General features: G+C 45.3%; 1 protein-coding gene across 1 annotated transcript in view; it reads left to right on the top strand.

Moving 5' to 3' along the window:
- Rora (RAR related orphan receptor A) overlaps nucleotides 1-21,272 on the top strand; it is a 193,973-nt gene that overhangs the window by 43,485 nt on the left and 129,216 nt on the right. The gene's annotated exons all lie outside the window — the stretch shown is intronic.

Here is a 21,272-nt window from a genome sequence, read left to right on the forward strand (position 1 = left end):
GATTGCTGGCACCTTAGGAAATAGAAGAATGCACAGACTAAAGGTTAGTAGGTTGAAAGATAGAAAAATATACGTTTTCTATGTGTAAAACATGACTACAAAAGTCAGAGCCTCAAAGCCAACAAGAGGGATTAGTAGATAAAGACACTGCCACTAAGCCTGATGGCCTAAGTTCAATTCCCAGAACCTACATAATGGAATATGAGAGCCTGTTCCTGAAATTTCCGAAATTTGTCCTCTGACACAGACTGTGGCACACATATGCCCACACCTTCTCACCCCAAAATTACACACATACCACACACACACACACACACACACACACATACACACATATCTTCTCACAAGCTACTACAAATAATAATAGATATTTTTAAGAAATAAGAGAATTGGAGCTAAAATTTCAAATAGCTGCATGATAGAATATTTGACTTCCATGCATGACTTCCTGATTTGAACATCTACCATGGCAAGGAAAAACAAAAAAGAAAGAGAAAAATCAGAAGATGCACCTTTCAAAACAAAAGGTATGACGCAAGTGATATTTATATTTAAAATATTTCTATAAAAGAATAAAAAATAGACAAAGCTAACGATACATTAAGGAGAAAATACAAGTAATTAATTAGTCTACAAATGCCACCCAGCTCCACAGGAACCACAGGGTTAGTATCCAGGAGCCAAGAAGGTTCTATGCTGTTTAAACATTCATCAGTTCAGCATGGGCTTTGGGAAGGCATTCTAATACCATGTCAAAGCTGAGCAATGCAACAACCCTGGTGATCTGCATTCAGGTCCTGAGGATCTATGGCGCTCTTCAGTCTGGGGATTCTTCTTCCAGTAGGCTATTTAAGGAAACAGAAATGATAATATGCATGCCTAGAAAAGCATGTTTATTTAGAAGCTACTTACAAGCAGCTAAAGTTGTGAGCACTCTAAGTGACAGATCGTAGAAAATATCCAAGTATATCCTAGGAAGGAAAACTACTCTTCCATTAAAATGATATTTAAACTGAGGTCTAACTCCAGCACTTCAAAAAGTAATAATAGAATGTGGGGGTGATCTGGCTCCAACAGTTGTCACCCGCATTGATCGCCAGGGTAGATTCAACTGATCTGGTTGGCTACCCTTGTGGGTGTCCCCTTTCCTCCTTTACACCTCTGAATATGACCTTCTTTCTTTTTAGAGGAGGACAAAGGTACCCCAATAACTATGCCTTCCTCCTAAAACCTCCAAACAAGTTCTCTAAAAAGATAATACATTTGCTGTATGACTATACCACTCAACAGACGCTGAACCACGTCCAAAAGTAATAAATATGTTTAAAGAATTTTAAAATGCGTGAGAAAATGCTTTGAACAAGCAGCGGTGTGTGAAATCCTAGGTACACACTGTCTCCGATGTTTGCCGCTAAGACTAGAACTCAGAGGCTGGAGAGGGGTGAAGAGCGCTTGCTACTCCTGCAGAGAAAACAAATTGGGATACTAACGCCCGTATCTAGCTGATCACAATTGCGTGTAACTCCAGCTCCAGGGGCTCCAACACCCTTATCTATCCTCCATAGGTATATGTACTCACGTGGTACACATGACCTCACACTGGCATGCATGCATACATGCATACATACATACATACATACATACATACACATAAAAAAACTGATAACTCCTTAAAAACAAAGAGCATCCAGGAAAAATGCTGGAAAGAACCTGCCCTGGGCGTTAAAAGCAAAGGCATTTGGCTAAGATACTACTGTTTGGCAATTTTTTTTTAAATGTCTCTTAGCTTCTTTCTAAGTTCTACATTTTCAATTATGTCCATGTGTGCTTTTAGTGCCTTAAAAAAGGAAATAATGCTAGTACAGTTTTTCAAACAAAGAACCAACGACAGCATTCATCTCCTTGGTGGTCTTTGGCTGTGTCCTTTTGGACAGCAGGAAGCTTCTAAGCTTAGAGAAGAAGTAGAAGTCACCATGAGTCCATCTGTTGCAGAGGGTGCGTGGTACTCTCTCCCCTCTCCTCCTTTTCCCGTGTGTGTGTTTGTGTGTGTGTGTGTGTGTGTGTGTGTGTGTGTGTGTGTCACTACAGCGCATGTGTGGAAGTCAGAGCACAATTCCATGTAGCCAGCCTTCTCCTTCCACCATATGGGTCTGGAGGATCACACTTAGGTCCTTAGGCTCGGCACCCAGCGCCTCACTCTCTGAGCCATCTCACTGGCCTCCTTCTCTTCTCTTCTCTCAACTCTAACTGAATTGAAGGCAAGAGCATCTGAGTACCAGTTTCTCCTGAGTGATGACATGGGATTGAGTTCTCCCTTTAGCCTGAAGAAAAGAACACGTGCCTCCTGTCCTGAACAGGGAAAGGAAGGTTCCTCAAGGACAGAGCCATGCTCTCTTGCGCCGTTTCTTTTACAAGTGGAGGCTACTGTTGAATATGCTCACATCCGTTCATTCTGACTGCACAAAACACTTCACTCAATAGACACAGATGCAATGAAAGTCCAAGTATATGGAGGTCTGGACACAACTCGGGAGGCAGAGAGTTTGCAGTGTGGGAGGCAGAGAGTTTGTGGTGCAAGAGGAAGAGTTTGTGGTGCGGGAAGCAGAGAGTTTGGGGTATATGCATGAGGACCTGGGTTAGAGCCTCAGAACCCACCTAAAGATTCTGAATGTGTATCCCAGTCTCGTGTTCCCAGTGAGCGTGAGGTGGGGACAGGAGGATGCCTGGCCAGTCAAGCAAAAGGAAAAAGCTCTGGGTCACCGGCAGACACTATGCCAAAATGGAAGGTGAATGGTGCCTGAGGAGTGACATTCAGCATTGACCTCTGGCCTCCATGCACGTGTACACACAAATACACACTCGTGTGTACATATACGTGCATACCCACAGAGATGAAAAAAATCTAAGTATATGGATTTTTAATATGCCTAGCACGAAATGCTTTTAAAAATATTCTGCAGACTATATAAACTTAGGGAGTCCACTTAAGAAATGAAAAATGTTTGAAAATGATAACTCCAAAGGGACAGACTCACTGCCCCTTAGAGCCATGGCAGCCTTGGGCACAGGCAGATCTGCAGCTGACCGGTCTCCAATTCATTCAGTCAAGCTAGGTGTTGACTGGGGCCAGACTGGTTGTTGTTCTGCGGAGCCCAGAGAGCCTGAGAGCAGTGTTTCCTTTCTCTCAGAAACAGAACCTAGAGTGTGCTGTGTCCCGTTTGCCCATCCTAACCACCTAAGCTTGTTTCTGTTTCTAAGGAAATGAAAGGCCCTGGCTCTGACTCATTTCCGTCAGGCCTGGAGCCTCCGTGGATGAAAGCTGTTCTGTCCAAGGAGCCCAAAATGCTTCTGGAAAAGCCTCCCTGCACTCTCTTCTGTAAAGTATGCACATGATTTGCACAAAGTACATTTTGACTCAAAAGACTCAAATGGGATTAAAGTGAGAGAAGGAAGGAAGGGAGAAGGAAGGAAAGAAGAAGGAAGGAAGGAAGAAAAGGAGGGAGGGAGGGAGGGAGGGAGGGAGGAAGAAAGAAAAGAAAAGAAAAGAAAAGAAAAGAAAAGAAAAGAAAAGAAAAGAAAAGAAAAGAACACGTGTCCGCTTGTAATCTCATGACTAGCGAGGTCAAGACAAGTGGGTCCACAGGGCTCACCCGCTAGTCAGCCTAGCCTACTTTCTTGACAGGTTCCAAGCCAGTGAGAGACCTTGCCTTACAAAACAAGGCAGGCAGCACCAGAAGAATGACCTCTGGCCTCCACATACACACACATATGCACCTCACATAAATATGCAAACACACACTAAAAAAAGAAATGCTTTCTTCCAAAATAAAACCCATAACATCTACAATCTAATAGTTGTACTATTAAATATGGCTTTTTTTTACTACCCAGGAACCCAGGAGCTAGGATAATCTAGGTTTTTAAATTTAACAACTGAAGACAGTTTTTTTCTTCAATGCTCATTTTTCGTCTCTTCTTTCCACCAAAAGTTTAATTTATTCTAGTCAGACTAAAACACATAATTCAGCAATATGCTACCATCACCCTAAAGTTTAAGGTTCTTTCCACTAGAAATACAGTAAAAGTAGCACATTATCCTCTAAATTGGTGGTGAGGGAGAAAAATCTATGGGAAGAGCATGCCCTAACAGCCATCCTGAAATTGTAACTGCAGGGCCTGGGTCATCTTCGTCCTCCTGCTGCCCTGCAGCAGCTCTTGGACCTGCGGAGTCATGGGGGCGGCAGCTGGGCCCAGGTGACTGAAGCTATTAAAAGCGGATGGAAGGCTGGCTCATGGGTTTCATTAGCTGACTTATTGTGTGGGAGGGGAACAGTGTCTGAAGGGCTCTGTATTCACTAGCCAAAATGTTAATCACTCAGAAACAGCGAGAAATTAGTTAGCGAGATGTTTATCAGCTACCCAAAGCAGGAGTTGACTTTGTGTAAATCACAGTTCTGGAATCAAAGCCAAAGACTGTCTCCTGTTCAGCTTAGCCTGGAAGGGGGATGAGGGGAATCTTTCAGAAGAGAAAGAGAAAGGAAAGCAAGCTGGGATTCAGTAGGGATGAAGGGGGAGGGGAAATACATGAGTTTCCATAATCATCTGAGCTGGGTTCTTTGAAAGGATGAAAGAATTTGTAAGTCAACCTATCTCAGGATACAGGTGACTGGAGTCTTCAACTAATTCTTGGTCACTTAGGTCATTGAGAGCAGACCCAGGTCGTAGAGGTCTGTTAGCACTAAGGGGCATTAAATGGCACTACTAAAATCCACTGGGAAGTGATCTGTTGCTGTTTTGTTCTATCATGTTTCATGTTGATTGGTTAAGACAGTATCTCTAGCCTGGGCTTGTATCCCTCCTGCCTCAGCCTCCCAAGTACTAGGATGGTTGGTAGGCATATTCTCACCATTTCTGGCTTGGGGATAATGTTTTTAATGAATGCATATATATTTTGTGCCTTTGCTTTTAATTCACTCAAAGACACATTAAATATTAAAATTAAATCTAAAATCCATCATTACAGAAAAAAGGATGATATGGTGACAAGGCCTAATCCAGAGATTGTTTTGCTCAAAGGTTGGGACAGTTTACTCATAGTCTTAAAGCATATGTCAATTTACACACCTACAAGTGTGTACATAGACGTGGCTGACAGTTCTCTGTTCCAAAGAGCCCTTGAAAGTGATCTGCCCTTTCCAGGGGTATGGCCCTGAGGACTAAGAGAACAGATTTAGGAATCAATGGTAAACAGTATTTGGATTCCTTCTGTACCATATAAAATCAAATTTCTATCCAAGTTTTGATGGTAAAGTTGCCTTTATTTGTGTTTTTTTTTGGTTGGAAGAGGGCTGCAAAGACTACTAGAAGCCTCGGATTGGACAATCGGTTTTGACCATGGTTTCTGTTAATTACTTGTTATTTCAGGCTCTTCTCTGCCTTCACCCTGACACTATCCCTTACAGAAAATGGGAAGGGTGAGAGAGAACCGGAACTCCGAGGCTTTAATTCCCTAAGCACGGCTCCCAAGAACGACTGCCTTTTGGCAAATACCTAACTCCTCTCAACTAGGGGTACACATCCTGCCAGCTCACAGGTGCTGGGAGGCTTAATGACTGTGCTTTGAAAGCCCTCTGCACTCTCCTTTGAAGGGGGCCACCAGAGCCCATTTCACATTGTCTGATTCCCAAAACATTTAGTTCCCACAGAGCTGTATGTGGAATTCAGACAGAGCTATATTCCGAAGAAGCTGAGCAGGGTTTTCTCTTAAGGAAAGACTTTGTGATTAGTGAGAAGATGCATTCCCCATTCATACGAATAACATGTCTCAAACATAGAGTATTGAAGTGACTGGAGAGGTGGCTAGGGGACTAAGGACACAAACTGTTCTTGAAGGGACCCGAGTTCCCTCCTGTAACTGCTGCTCCAGGGGGATCCATTGCCACCTTCTGGCCTCCACAGTCACCTACACGCAGCATGCGCGCACACACACACACACACACACACGCACGCACGCACGCACGCACACGCAATTTAAAGCAAGAAAACGACTTTTTAAAAAATAAAATAATTAAGTTGGATGTTCATGGAAGGTCATCAATATTCAAAGCTCCTCAAGTCTCTATTCTCTTTTTTTATTGAAAGATGTGTGATTATTTTATCCTCAAACAGATACAATGGGAGCTGGGGCCATAGCTCATTTGATACTGTGTCTGCTTAGCATGCAAAAAGTCCTGATTTTGATTCCCTAGGACTGCATAAAACTAAGTGTTGTGACACATTCAATACCATGGAGGCAGAAGCAAGAGGATCAGAAGTTCAATGCCATCCTTGGCTACTTAGCCAGCTGAATGCCGTCTGGGCCACATGAGACCCTGTCTCAGGAAGGATCGTATAGTGGTGTCATCTTGCTACTGTCGCTGGACAGGTGCAGTGAGAGCCCTGCCTGTCTGAATGATTGCCTGCCGGGACCAGCACCAGATTGCCTAGATGTTTCTATAAAAATGAAGGCGGCACACTGTAAGGCTGCCAACCTGATATAAGAAACATTATTCTTTATTGCAATAATGCAAGAGTATTTAAATGTTGCTTTCATTATGAATGAATGGTAATGAATATGGTAGTTGGTTTTCTATTTCACTTTTTTAAAAATATATCTCTGTTAAATCAGATTTAACCTTGGCATCTGAATATTGGCCATCTCAGAATTCTATTTTCTTTTCTATAACATTTTACTGGTCTACAAAATCAAAGCTCTTGGCCCCATCCATCCACTGCTAATTCTGACTAAATGCCAATGGGGGGTTCAGAAAATCATTAGTTCAAAGTATTGGATCCTCCCCCACCAAAACTTGTTCTTCAGCTAATGATAAATGGGACGGATGCCCGACACTCTTCAGTCATCCCTACCCTCTGATGAGGTCTTTAGAAGTAAGCCCATTAAAGGTGAAAAAAAGAAGAAAGCAAAGGTAGGGGGAGAACCTGGAGTCTCATCAACTGCTGAATAGCTTTCTCGTCAGTTAACAGGGAATAAAAATATTCCCCATCTCATATTTATATGATGCTCATACTAACAACAAATCAGGTGCTGTTTATCTGACTCTCAAATGTAACTAGGATTCTGTGTTTTACACCCAGAACTGCTTGACCCTTTAGAAACAGCCTGGGTAGTTAAATCTGAATTAAATGAGCCCTAGGGACCCATAGCTAATGACAGAATTTTAGCTATCTTTGAGTTCTCTAGTTTTCTTATGCAAATATGAAACATTTAGGTTCTGAGTTCCAATAAATGTGTATCAGAGCCGTCTATTGACTCCAGCGAGGAGTGAAGCAGGCTAACTTTCCCCCGGTTGGTCTACTTTGAGAGGGTGCCAATGGCCAGTGTGCCTGGGCACCTCCACTGCCCACTTCTGAACTAGTGTACAGGTGCTCCCCGGTGATTCGCCTCAGCCCACACCAAATTTCAGGATTTGGAAGTCTGTGGGTGGGAAGCTGGGAGGAAAGCCAGAATCCTGTACGGTGCCCTTAGCTGCACTTGGCACATGGCCAACACGCTTGTTCTTTGCTTTGTTTCTCTGATGTTAAAAACTAATACAAAGTTTAAAGCCCTCATCTTTTCTCCACCTCCATTTAACCATCCAACCTGGCAAATGCAGGGTTTGCCACCTTAACGTTAAAAAAAAATGGAATAATAAAATTTTTGAGTGGGACCCTGGCTGCTGTGAAAACCTTTGCAGGAAAATGGCTTTGCATTTATAAAATGGACACTTATTTGTCTGTTCAGGAAATGGACTGAGATAAACTGGAGATTGGCAGGGAAGTAAAGTTTGGGTCAGACTGTATTTCATCTATGTTTGGAAATGTGATTTCTAAACTTTTTTGTGTATGTATGTGGTGTGCATGCATGTTCACATGTGTGTGGGTGCATGTGCATGTGTGGGTATACGTGCACATGTGTGCCTATGGAGGCCTGAAGTTGACATCAAGTGACTTCTTTAATCACTGCCCATTTTATTTATTGAGGCAGGGTCTCTCACTGAAGTGGAGCTCGCTGACTGTGACTGGTTTAGGTAGCCAGCCTGCGCTAAGGATGCCCGGTCTCTGCCTCCCGAGTGCTTGGGTTACAGATAGCCCCCATGCATGGCCATCTTTTATGTGGGTTCTAGAGATCTGAATTCTGGTCTTACCACTTGTGTAGCACATATTTTCTTCACTGAGCCATCGGCCCAGCTTGGTTGGTTTGTTTTATCTATCTATCTATCTATCTATCTATCTATCTATCTATCCATCATCTATCTATCCATCATCTATCATCTACCTATCATCTATCTATCGTCTTTGTATCCATAATCTACCTGTCATCTCTCTATCTATCATCTATCATCTATCAATCAATCTATCTACCTATCATCTATCAATCAATCTATCATCTATCTATGTTTATTTTCCCCCAATCACCTCAAGATTGTTTTAGAAAAAAAAGTTGTGTCTGGGTCACAAGTAAGGGTAAGCAGTGTTTATTTATTGAAATAAATGAGAGTGAAAATCAAAATGAGGCCTTAAAGCCCGATTTTTTTGTAGTCAGTCAACTAACAATGTCCTGAGATATTTGGGACTGAGAGAAGAAGAGAGCTGGGTGGGGGAGTTTCACCTTGACTCAAATGCCATCTTTCACGGTGACATTCACAGAGGTCACAATGCTGCCAGGACATCAGCCTCTCCCTTCTACATATGAAGGAACTGGGCTCTGAGGACTGCAGGGCCAAGTCACTAAGGAAGAGGAGAAGAACAATTCTTGAGAGACACATAGACATCTACCCCCAGGGACTTAAAGACTGGCGATTAGAAATAACAGCCACACACTTCTTGGACTCTAGTTCTGACCTCCAAGTGCCTGAATGCAACCATTCTTCATGCCTTTCCATGCCCCACCCCCACCTGTCTGGGGAAGGTCAGTTGGACCTCATGCTTGGCCTTTTTCGGGAGTCTCGTGAGCCATTCTGGAGGGTGGACTCCACCTGGACTCCCGGACATACAAGTCATTGTTCCCTTTTTTTTTTCAAAGCTGCTCCTCAGGGTTAGATGAAAAACTGGACTCCTTCAACCATCCTAATCATTTACATGGCTGTATAGGGTAGGGCTTGCTGCTCTTCCTAAGTTGCTTCTTTTTCTGTTCATCAAGCTTTTTCCCAGTGGGCACTTTTCTGTCAGACTCTATAGCAAGCATTGCCTTTGGAAACTGCGGTCGGGTGGGAAAATACATTCACGAACCGAATCTGCCCTTTACAAGTTAGAATACGGCGAAAAGATCAGACATTTTGCGTGTATGGGGGCTGTGTGTGTGTGTGTGTGTGTGTGTGTAGATCAGAGAGCAACCTTGGGTAGCAACCTTGGGTATCAGTCCTCATATTCTACCTCATGTGGCGCAGATCTCTTGTTCAGTGCCTTGTTCAGACCAGGCCAGCTGGCCTACAAGCGTCCAGGGATTGTCCATCTCTACCTCCCATCTCCCAGGAGCAGCTCTGAGGTCACAGGTGCTCCCTACTGCATCCAAGTTTATGTGTGTTCTGGGGATCCACGCAGTTCCTCATGCTTGTGCAGCAAGCCCTTTATCCACTGAGTCACCTCCCAAGCCCAAGGTTTGATATTTCTAAGGGAACTTCTACGTCCCGAGTTCTGGCACCAATCCTTGTGTTGACATGGGCCTCCCTGTACAGTAGCTTTCCTTTTCTAATATTGAACCCTATAGCAAACCCATGGGTCCTCCTTTTCTCCTTGCTGATCCAGAATCATTCAGTCAGATTCCTTTCTCTTCTTGGGTCCGTGGCAACATCAGGGAAGTTAGACTAGGAGCCACTCTTGCCTTCCTGGAGCTTTTGTCTTGCTGTGCTCGTGGTACTTGGTGCTAATGTAGGCAGGCCCTCCTATAACCTCACCACCTGCTTGACCCCCGTTATCCCTAACCTCTCAGTCTGTGTTGGAGGAAGCTTTTTTAGCTGTCTTAAAATGGAAAATTACTGGATGACCTGTACCTCAGAGAGGCCTACACCTAGGATGTTGCTGGCCTCTGCCCAAATTATGCCACCCCGTTTGGGATGACCTGACACTCTTGTGATTCCTCTGGTGACCTGGCTGGGTCCCAGCTGCCTACCTGTTCCTGCTTGCTCCATTTCAGTACGGCTTACATCAGTGGATCTCATCTCTTCCTGTCCCTCTCTCTCGGAGTTTCTCAGTCTTAACATCAACGCGCTCAACATACCAACATAACTTAGGGCCTAGTGTACGCTCTCCGGGCGCATCAGAGGTGCACCACCTGCCCTGATCTTAGACACTCACCGGGGAGAAGCGCAATAAAGAAACAAGTCAGCCATCATTAAAAACACAGGCACAAACTGCTGTGTGGAAGGTCTTTCTGGGGCTTGAACTCCACACTTCACCTTGGGAAGGGCATCCTCCTGGGCTCCCCTTCTAGAGGTGCTGGAGGAATGCATCCCCTACAGTTCACGGCACATCGTTCGGTGTCTGATTTGTGGTGGGTCATGCAGGGCTAGCTAGGGAGTTAGCTCAGTGTTGTTGGTTCAAAATGAACACACAGCCGACGAGTTCCAACTGTGGACCATTTGACGATTCCTCCCCCCAGCATGCCTTCAGCACTGCCAGGGTCTTCAGAACTAAAACAAATCTAAGAAAATGTCACATCCCAGAGAAGGCTGAGGAGAGAGGATGGCAGATGTCACATGAGACCCCAGTGGCCTAGCGAAGGCTATGTAAATTGTGAAGTGTAATAGGTAGTGGATGCCCTCGTGCTGGTGACTCAGTTGCAGTATTGGTACCACAGCGGAGCACGCTGATGACACCATAGTGAAGCTGTGAAGGAGGTCTCTGTGAAGCCAAAACTACCCTGAGATATTGTTTGTGTGTTTGTTTGTTTGTTCAAGACAGGGTCTGACTATATAGCCTGGTTAGCCTACAGCTCACTATATAGACCAGGCTGCCCTGGAACTCACAGAGATCTGCCTGCCTCACCCTCATGAGCTCTGGGATTAAAGGTGTGCACCACCACACCCAGCACTAAGATACTTTTTAAAAAAAATTTATTGGCATATATGAGTTATATATGCCAATATCTATTTATAGGTCTCATTTATAGACCCATATACATGTGTGAATGGCGTTTTCACACATATATAATGTAGCTTGAACATATTTATGCCTCATAACCCTCTCCTGTCTCCCTCCCACTACTGATGATTGTCTTAGCCTCTTCTTAATGAGCCACCTGCTCCTTTCACGTCATTCATTCATTCATTTGATTTTGGTTACCCAATAAAGTTTCATTAGGGTTGCTTACAGGAACATGGGTAAGAGGTCATTTATAGGAGTATGGGAATTATACCAGTGTCTATACTTCTAAATAAAATGTCTCTCCCTCCCCCAGAAGTCACTAACTGAGACTCAGGGAGAAGTGGGGCCTCTTGAGCCCCCTTTAGCAACTGTTACTGGCAATTAAATGCATTTTATTAAAGCTAAATATAAGTAAGAACATTCATAAGGCATGGTTCTTGCACTTTATAAGCGTATGTTTTAGCAGAGAATACACAATCAGAATAAATATGTATATTACAGCCTGATAAAGGCAATAACAAGAATGTATAAGTAAGTACCAAAGCAGCCCAAGGGAAGGCCATGATTACTCCAATATAGAGGAATCTCTGGAGAGGGCAATGCCTAGGCTGGGTTTCAAAGGATTAATAGAAGCTTGAAAAATGTAGAAGGCAAACCTAGCAAGGGCTAACTCAGGCTTAGGAAATGGCAGTTAAAAAATCATGCAAACTTCTTGTGCAATTCATTATTCAAAGAAAGGAAGAAAGAAGAAAAGAGTACTGGGGGCCGAACTCAGGTCCTCAAGTTTGGTGGGAAACATCCTCTGAACCATCTTGCTGGCCCCTCTCCTAGATACTTTAAATCTTCTCTAGGTTGCTTATGATACCAAATGTAGTGAGAGAAATGGAGTTCATGTAGTGTAGAGAACCATAAAGAGGAAAACCCTTGTGTATACATAGGCGTGCGTGCGTGTGTGTGTTCATGTGATACACGTGTGGTTGCTTTCAAATGTTTTCCAAGTGCAATTCATTGGATCGTCATTTCAGCCTGACACTGCAGAGGGCTGGGTTTTGGATAGGATCCTGTTGCCCTGGGAACTAATCAGCAGGCCCTCTGATCAGGGCCCACCAGGACTCTCTCCCTCCATTGTCCACCATCTGTTGGGGCTGTTTGGTCACCTTAGACTCCACAGTGGCCAGGTACTAGGCCCAGATTCTAGAAGTATAGAGACCCAGGAAAAAATTATGGGCTTCAGTTACTAGGATCAAGTGACTTAAGGACTGAGGCTAAAAGCTCCATGGCCAACCATGACTCACTTTGTCTCTTGACTGAACAGACCAGAATGTCTGCCCAACTCAAGGCTGTCGGTGACTGACATTGCTGGAAGGCAGGTACCCCTGAGAGAAAGCACTGGATTCTGTTGACTTAAGTGTCACAGTATCCCAGAAACCTCCTCAAGGGAGGCAGGAAAAGTCCAGCTCACGTAGCATGATGCTCTTCAGCCATAGGTGAACACAGCAAAACAGGAGCCCGGGATGGGACAGTTGAGTCACAGGTCGGGAGATGACTAGACATGTGGTCCTCTCAGGGAACTTTGAACCACGAAGAGGATGTAGTTAGAACATGGCTGAAGCAGAGAGGCGAGAAGGGGATGGAAGCTCCATTGTAAAGCATTCGGCAGCTGGTGCCATCAGGACACAGAATCCATGAGTGACCCTTAGGATAAGAAACAAGCCATTCAGTGCCTGGGCGGACAGGGAAGCAGATGGACAGGGCACAGCAGGCACCCGGAGATCAGAATTCCTTGAGAATAAGACCAGGAAGCAGCTGACGGGCACCGGAGAGAAGGCACTAAACTAACAGCACTTGCTACTCTTGCTTAGGATGTGTGTTCAGTTTCCAGCACCCATGCCAGGCCGCTCACAACCAAGGCATCTATTGCCTTATTTAGGCCTCCAAAGGTACTGCACACACCTGGTGCATATATAGACAAGTAGACACGTGTGCACACACACAAACACACACAAGAAAAATCAACACATTCATTTTTAAAAGAAATAGACAATAACCTGGATCCTCTATTCTATGAGGCCAGCGATCTGCCGAAGCCAAACAATCTTGTGAACTGTGGGTAGTAACTATGGCAGCCTTGTGGGATGGTGTGGGTAAAGGAAGAACAGCTACACAAAGCCCTGAGCACTATCGTGGGCACCAAGGTGCTGCATCAGCTTTACTCTCAAGAATATTGTTTTCCTGTGCTTACTAAATTCCCAGGAGAACTGTGTAAGGCATATTCTCCTATGTGTATCCTTGCATTAACCTCCTAGCTTGGGGAGTCTTGGCTCCTTATGCAAAAGGCAGAAGGAAAGGAGGGGCAGGGGGATGGTGAAGAACACAAGCTGCTCTTGCAGAGGACCCAAGTTTGGTTCCCAGCAGCCACATCAGGTAGCTCACAACCACCTGTAACTCCAGCTCTAGGGGATTCAATGCTTTCCTCAGTCCTACACACACACACACACACACACACACAGAGAGAGAGAGAGAGAGAGAGAGAGAGAGAGAGAGAATTAAATCCTTTTGAAAAGTGAAAAAGGAAGAAAGGAGGAGAGGAACAGGAAAAGGAAAGAGCCTGTCATCCCCAGTATTGTCCTTAATCAGATGTGTAGCAACTGCGTTTGGCACGGTCTACTGAGGACCTTGAGCCCCAGAGGCTCTCTTCCCTTATTTCCCTGTCCATATAGCATGGAAAGTCCCTGCATCCTCAAATATGTGTGACAGTGGCTGCCATATTCAGGGGTTTCCGTGATTTGGGGAAGGCTGGCTGAATAAGTCTACTCTCCTGGATTAAGTTGTGGGGAACTGGAGAAATGTGGGCTGGAGATGGGATGTTCCAGGCAGTACCTGGTGGTATCTCTGTCTCCAGGGTAGCTTGAGTTTGGGAAACCAGACTTTGGTGAGCAGGAAGGAACGTGGGAGAGCTCTGGAGAGGCATCTTACCCACCCGGATCCATCCCCTGCATGGCTGCAGAGTTTATCTTCAGAGTCTGACGCATGAGCAACATCACACTCAGTTCTGAGTAAGACATAGCTGCAGGATACAATGTTCTTTCTCTTTTTTTTTCTTCCTATTAGTGTGTGTATATCTCTGTCTGTCCCAGAGTGCACTTGTACAGGCGGGAGTAGGGGTCAATGTTGGCATCCTTCTCCATCATCCTCCACATTATTTTTTGAGGTAAGATGTCTCAATGTACCAGGAACTCAACAATTCAGCTAGAATACCTGGCTAGTGTGAGCCTTATAGATCCTCCTGTCCCTGGCTCCCCAGAGCTAGGATTCCAGGGGCACACCAGGGGCCCAGACTTTTATGTGAGTGCTAGGGGACTCAAGAAGGCTGGATTCAAGTTTTCGCACTTCTGTGTCAAGCGCTCTACCCACAGAGCCATCTTTTTCCTTTCTCTTTTAATAGCATGAGTTGATTACATAAGACTATGAGTTTCCTTATGGCATTGTCATACATGTATATACTTTGATCATTTTCACTCCCATCACAGTTACTAATTTCTACACAGCTTTCCAGAACTAGATTCTATGACTATGTAGCAGGATGAATTGGAATATAAATTCACATATGTATGTGTGTTTATATGCAGTATTCTGGTTTTTGATCTCATTCCATTAATACATTGTTAGCAATCACTCCATCAGTGTCCATGTAAATGTAGCTAACACTTGCATGATATTCTACTTTATGGCTACATTGGCAGCTACTCAGTCTTTTACTAATCCACTTTTAAGTTGCTCCCAGGCTGTATAAGTACACATAGAATATCCTTGAATATGTACCATTTTGTATCTATGTAAATTAATACATAGGATAATTTCCTAAATGCCAGTGGCTAAAATAATGGGAAAACGATTGCTGGTAACATTGGCTACAGTGAAGTATGTGTATTTCTCTCTGTGCGTAGGTTCATGTACCAGCACACAATGGCCTGCCCTGTCTGCTGGTGTTTGGTTTTTAAAAATAATTTCTTTAATTATTTCTTTCCCTTAGTGCAACTGGTTTTGGCCTTTGGTGGTTTCAGCTTGAAAAACAAAGAAAGATGGAAAGTAGTCCTTGGGCATGTGTTTGCACTAAGCCCTGCATCTACTGGAGCAGGGGCTTCTTGATCTTTCCCAAAGCAGTTGCTGTCAGCATGCTGGGACCCATTGCTTGGTTTCTTTTCCAAAGCGCCGATGATGCTAAGGGGAATGACGCCAGCACAGATAAGAGTTCATAATTCTGAGTATTTACAAAGCTGCCTTGCCCAAGATGTCAAAGCACTTGACGACATTTCTTCATGGTCCTTTTGGTGTTCCTTCAAAGTACTGGCGGCCATAAACAAATGATGTACAAAAATGAAAGCTCAGCCGCCATCAGGATGGTCAGAAAGGTAAAGGGAAAAGCAGCTCCCAGCCGGCCCAGGGATCACACTGAGCCCCCAGCCAACCCAGGGCTCATGCCAAGCACCCAGCCAGCCCAGGGCTCACGCTGAGCACCTAACCTGCTCAGGGCTCACACTGATGCATTTACCTTCCTGTGGACACATTTCCAGGGAGCAGTCCTTGTGGATGTGCTGGGGAGATCAGATGGTGAAAGAGACAATGTCCCTGAATGTAAAAGGATTTGTCCTCAAGTCTTTGGGCCGCTGGATTCTCTCCATCTGGAGTCTCACTAGTATTTACTATCAGAGAAAATGAATCAATGTGGCAAAAGAGTTCCAGTGACCCAGTAAAAAGGTGAAGGAAGAAGGAGAGGATGAACAGAAAGGGTAAGGAGAAGAAATTAAAAGGGAAAGAAAAATTAAAAAAAAAAACAACTTAATTCAGACTTCATGTAGCCTTCCAGTGTCAAACAATACCTTATGAATAGAAAAGCCAGTATTATGTATAATGTGTGATGCCGGTGTTGTTTGAGGGTCTCCTCTCTTTAATTCTCTAGCTCCTCCACCTGTGTGTGTGTGCCTCTGTATGTGTGTGTGCGTATGTGTGTGTGTGCATGTGTGTGTGTGTGCCTGTATGTGTGTGTGCCTGTGTATGTGTGTGTATGTGTGTGTACATGTGTGTGTGTGTGTTCGCACATACCCTTAAACATGCGTGAGCAGTCCAGAGGAGGAACCTTGGGTTTCCCCCTCTATGTTCTCCACATTATTGCCTTGAGACAGAGTCTATCACTGTATCAGAAGCCAATGAAGCTGACTGGTCAGTGAGCTCCTGAGATCCTCTTCTTTCTGCCCCCCCCCATTGCTGGGCTAATTGGCAGGTGCAGCCACACCTAGCTTTTTACACAGAGGTTCAAGCTTAGCCCCTCATGCTTATGCAGGAGGCGTTCTTACCGACCGAGCCATCTTCCTAGCCCTCGATACTCATCTTACCTTATTTCTTCCACTGTTTCCAGGGCCCCAGAAATTATACCCTGGCCTCCTACACCGACCACACATGGAAGAATTTCAGCCGTGGGGCAAGGATGTCAGTGGCAACAATGTTAGCCAACATAATCTCATATTTCGGATATAGAACACAAGGCACAGCAAAGCTATATTTATTGGGTGACAAAGACTCCATTAGACACACATATCTCGGACTGTTTCTGGGAGACCAGGAAGGACTGACCAGTAGTTGAACTTTATGGTAAATTGTTAGTCAAATAACACTGGCCATCAAAAGGCAAGCATCCCTCGAGTCCTGCCACTCCATCTGATCGTGCTGCATTCACTCCTGCTCTGCAGCCTGAGAAATTCCTCGTCCATGTGCACATAAAATCTTAACCAGGGCCTAGGGCAGCAAAATTTTACAGGCAAGATCCAGGATCAGGAGTGGGACTATTCTACTGCCCACTGGCTATATGGAACTTCATTCCCTCTTCTGGAATATGGGACGACAAATAGTACCTAAGGCATGGAGATGCTGGGGTAAATCAATTTGACTTCAGTGTTAAATAGCAAATGCCTAGCACACACATGGAAACTCCAAGCAGCAGTTGTTAGAATTTTCCACTCTAACTTCTGGTATTTTAGAGATTTATTTTATTTCCAATTATACTTCTTTGTATGAGGATGGGGTGGATATACACACAGGTGAGTGTGGGCCCCTATGGGGTCTCGAAGGTGGTATCCAGTCCCCTGGAGCTGGAGTTACAGGCTGTTGCAAACCACCCAATATCAGTTCTGGGACCTGCACTCAGGTCCTCTTTAAGAGCAATACAAACTCTTAACTGCTGAGCCAGCTCTGATTTCAGGTTTTTATAATACATGCTAGTCAAGTGCTGCAGAACCATCTGCTAGATCCCTTACTGAGCTGACTGCCCACCCTGTGTGGAACTGCTTCTTCTACATCCCCAGGGATGCCTCCACTGTAAGGATACAAGCCACATCCTTTGGTCCCTCCACATCCCTTTGGCCACACCCTTTGGTCCCTCCACATCCCTTGGTCCCTTGCAGACCAGCCTCTTGTGGTTTTGTTGCAGTCTTGACCCTTTCAGCCTACAAACCTCAAGGTTTGGGAATAGGAGAAAGAGGGGCGCACAGGAGACAGGCATCCCTTGGGGTGCTTGAGACTAAAGTGCTGTGGATTGAGCATTGCTGCTTCTGTGAGTACTGGCAAGAGAGTGCTCTGTGTCTTAAAAACTGATGATATAGTGTTCTTTGTACTTTAAATGTGTGTGTACACATATGCGCACACATGTGCATGTGTATAAATGCAGGTACACATGTTCATGGGGGCCAGAGGTCAACCTCAGGTGACTTCGTCAACCACCCCCTACCTAATTTTTTGAGACAGGGTCTCTCCTCGAATCCGAGGCCCATCAATTTGGCTAGATTGACCAGCCAATAAGCATCTTGGATCTCCCTGTCTTCACCCTCCAGCACTAGAGTTACAGATGAGGGCCATCATTGCCTGGCTTTTAACTGGCTTTTTGTAGTAATCCAAGCTCAGGTCCCCGTGCATGCGTAGCAGATACCTCACCGACAGTGCCACCCCTAGTCACACTTTAAACATGTTTGTTAAAATCTTCCACGGTGCTATTCTCCAGTGTAGTGAATTTTTGTGTTAGCGTAACTTCAAACTTACTAAAAATTTGCAAGTGTGGGACAAAGAATTCCCATGGATTCTTGAAACATAGTCACCAGATTTTTGATATTTTTATCATTTTCTTTAGCCTACTCACCCCGCATGTGGATACACTGTAACATTAGTAGTTCATAGAGATGTTTGTGTGAATGCACTCGTGTGACTGCACGCACACACACACACACACACACACTCACACTCACACTCACGCTGTAGGTCCTGTAGGCAGGGGAATGATCCCCCTCTGCCATCTCTTCTGTGTAGATTTTCTAGGAACATGGCATTCACTTCCCTCCCCGCAGCACAATGATCATATTCAGGGAAGGTGGCGTTGATACAATGCTGTTCTTTAGCCCAGTGTCTGCTTCTGTATTTTTAAAGCCTTCCTTGAAAAAGCAGGTGTGGGACAGATAATAAATGTGCTCCACAGCCTAATTAGGCCACTTGTTCACCTGGTGACCCCCTTACTGGAGTCATTCTTCAAAGCTCTGCTCTAACAAGACCCCCCTGCAAGCCTGTGCAGCCTGCTGTCCCCACCTGGCAGAAATAATTCTTGCCCTGCAGCTCGCTGCGTGCACTGATGTTGTAGCCCTTCATGTCTTCTACATGCCATTCACTCCGTCTGTACATGGCACCACGAGTTTCTCGGGCCTTCGGGGCCTTGCTGGGCAGACGGTGGATAATTGGTGTTTAGAAGCTGTTCCCTAAAAATGAGTCAGGGGGCTGAGGGCACAGCTCACTTTGGTAGAGTGCTTGCCTAGCATTTCTGGAAACTCGGGTTCCGCAGCCAGCACCAAGGAAAATGGGTCGGTCTGCACTTTCTGCGTTCAGGAGGTGGAGGCAGGAGGATCAAACATTCAATGTCATCCTAGCTACCGAGCAAATTCAGGGCCGGCTCAGGCTACATGAGATGAGATCCTGCCTCTAAAATGAATGAATGAATGAATGTTTGACAAGTCAGCAAATAAACAAACAATAGAAACCTCTGTTGAGCTGAACTTTGGAGGTCTTTTTGTTTTTTTGTTTTTTTTTTTTTTTGGATGTTTTGATTTTTGACATTCGGTCAGATGAAAGTACCTGAGCTCATGCGGTGGGGAGAGAAGGGGAAAAGGTGATACGTTTGTTTTAGGGATACCCTAGGATAAAGATTTGGGTTCCTTCCTTACTGCCACTAGCTCAAATATTTTTGTTCTCCTTCCACCCCAAAATTTTGTCACTGCGAAGAATACAGTTACGTGCAGGGGACGTGTGGAGACTAGACTCGGCCCAGGGCCTCGCCTGGGATCCCAGCAAGCACAGCAGCCCTTGGCAGCCCAGGGCTCCTGCCACGTTAGCAGGCAGTAACTTTCCACGAGGCTCTGGGCAGCCAGGCAGGGGGCGGGGCTCAGGGCTGTCCCCTCATCCCTGCTGCAGCCACCCGAGGCCTGGCGCCAGCATGCCCGGCAACTGCTCCTCCCTGGGCTAACCCGAGAAGCCACAGCCTAGCCCGGGGAGCTCTCCAGTGGAATCCAGCTCTTGGTAGGACCTGGTAACTCCCAGGGCCTTCAAACCAGAACAGAGTGCTTTTTCCAAGTGTTGTGTCTCCCTCCTCCTTTGCCAGCCAGTCCCTAGGCCCCAGAGAATGATCCATCCTTGGCCCAGGCTGGTGCAAGTGTCCCAAACCCCAGCCCAGCCTAGCCCAGTACTGCACTGGTTGGGTAGCCCTATGGGCCTTACCCTGCTCTTTAATTTTTGTTTTCTTTTGAAAATGCTTACATAGGATTTGAAGGCTCCCTAGCCCTTTTCTAACTGCTTTACAGATATGAACTCTTTAATCCTCCTAACAGCCTAGGGAGTCGGTGGTATTGTTATTTCAACTTTGGGGATCAGGAAGCTGAAACAGGGAGTCAAAGTCACTTAAGAAGGGAGACAGGATCCCTGCCCTGGACGAGCTGACGCTGTGCTTTCTATTTCTTCCCCTCGCGTGGTTTCTTTCCTTTTCCTTTCTCCATTCCTTTTACCTATCTTGTTTTCCACTTGACACTAGGGTCAGTATTTGAATCTATGAGGAAGCCTTAATATTTTCTGTGTGCTAGATAATACAAGGACTCCAGAGGAGTAGAGGGAACAGTGCCTGCTCTAAAAACAATAGAAGTTGGTTGAGGGATGAAGCATTTATAGGAGATAGGGCGAGATGTTGACCCTGGCACCTTTGGGCGTTAGAAGGAAAGGGGGCAGAGGGGGGGGGCTTAAGGATGAGGAATGGTTAGGGAAGGCTACTGAAGGTGGACAGAGTAAGTTCAGAAAATGGAATCCACTTTGGATAAGAGAACAAAGAGGACCCGCCTGTCCATGGCAGCATCAGTTCCACAGAGACAAACACAGGCAAAGTGTTGCCCAACCTCCTCCTCGAAGTCCCTGAAGGGATGCCCACGGTTCTAAGTCTTCTTCCCATCACCCTGCCTTGAAGGGTACTTTGTTGTTGCTTCGCTAGTTTCTGATCACAATAAAGGGGTCAAAGGGGTCCTTCCTGTGTGTCTCTGAGGGTTCTCTATGGTAAAGTCAAGATACAGAAGCACATGAGCAGAAAGCTGGGAGCATGTCGTGATGAGCCCTGTTGGATTGTATGGTGACATTTTATTTTTAAAAAAACGTGTTGAAATAAAGAAAGGCACACATGAAACGGGGCAGGCAGGTCCCCAGCTTGTTTTCACAGGTCTCAAAGCCGTGAGACACAGTTAGGGGAAGTAGGGAAAGGTAGTTGTTGTGAGTGAGGTCCTGGGAATACTAGTTTCTTAGGGGCCTGCAATTCTATCACATCTGCCCCCCCCTCACCTGCGTGTGCCTTTTTCTCTTGTGTGTGTATATGTGGTGATTGGTCTATGTGCACCTGTGTGTGTAGGAACACATACATGTATATGCCCACATACATATATACGTGGCTGCGGGATCAGGGGAGGGCATCAGGCGCGCCCTATCTTCCTTTATTACTGACAACCTTATATTTTGAGACAGGGAAGGTAAAGTTTACTGTTCAGGTTAGGCTGGGTGGCCAGCAAGCACCTGGAATCCACTTGTTTCCC

The sequence above is a fragment of the Myodes glareolus genome, chromosome 4, assembly GCF_982192425.1.
Source record: "Myodes glareolus chromosome 4, mMyoGla1.1, whole genome shotgun sequence".
Classification (NCBI taxonomy): domain Eukaryota; kingdom Metazoa; phylum Chordata; class Mammalia; order Rodentia; family Cricetidae; genus Myodes; species Myodes glareolus.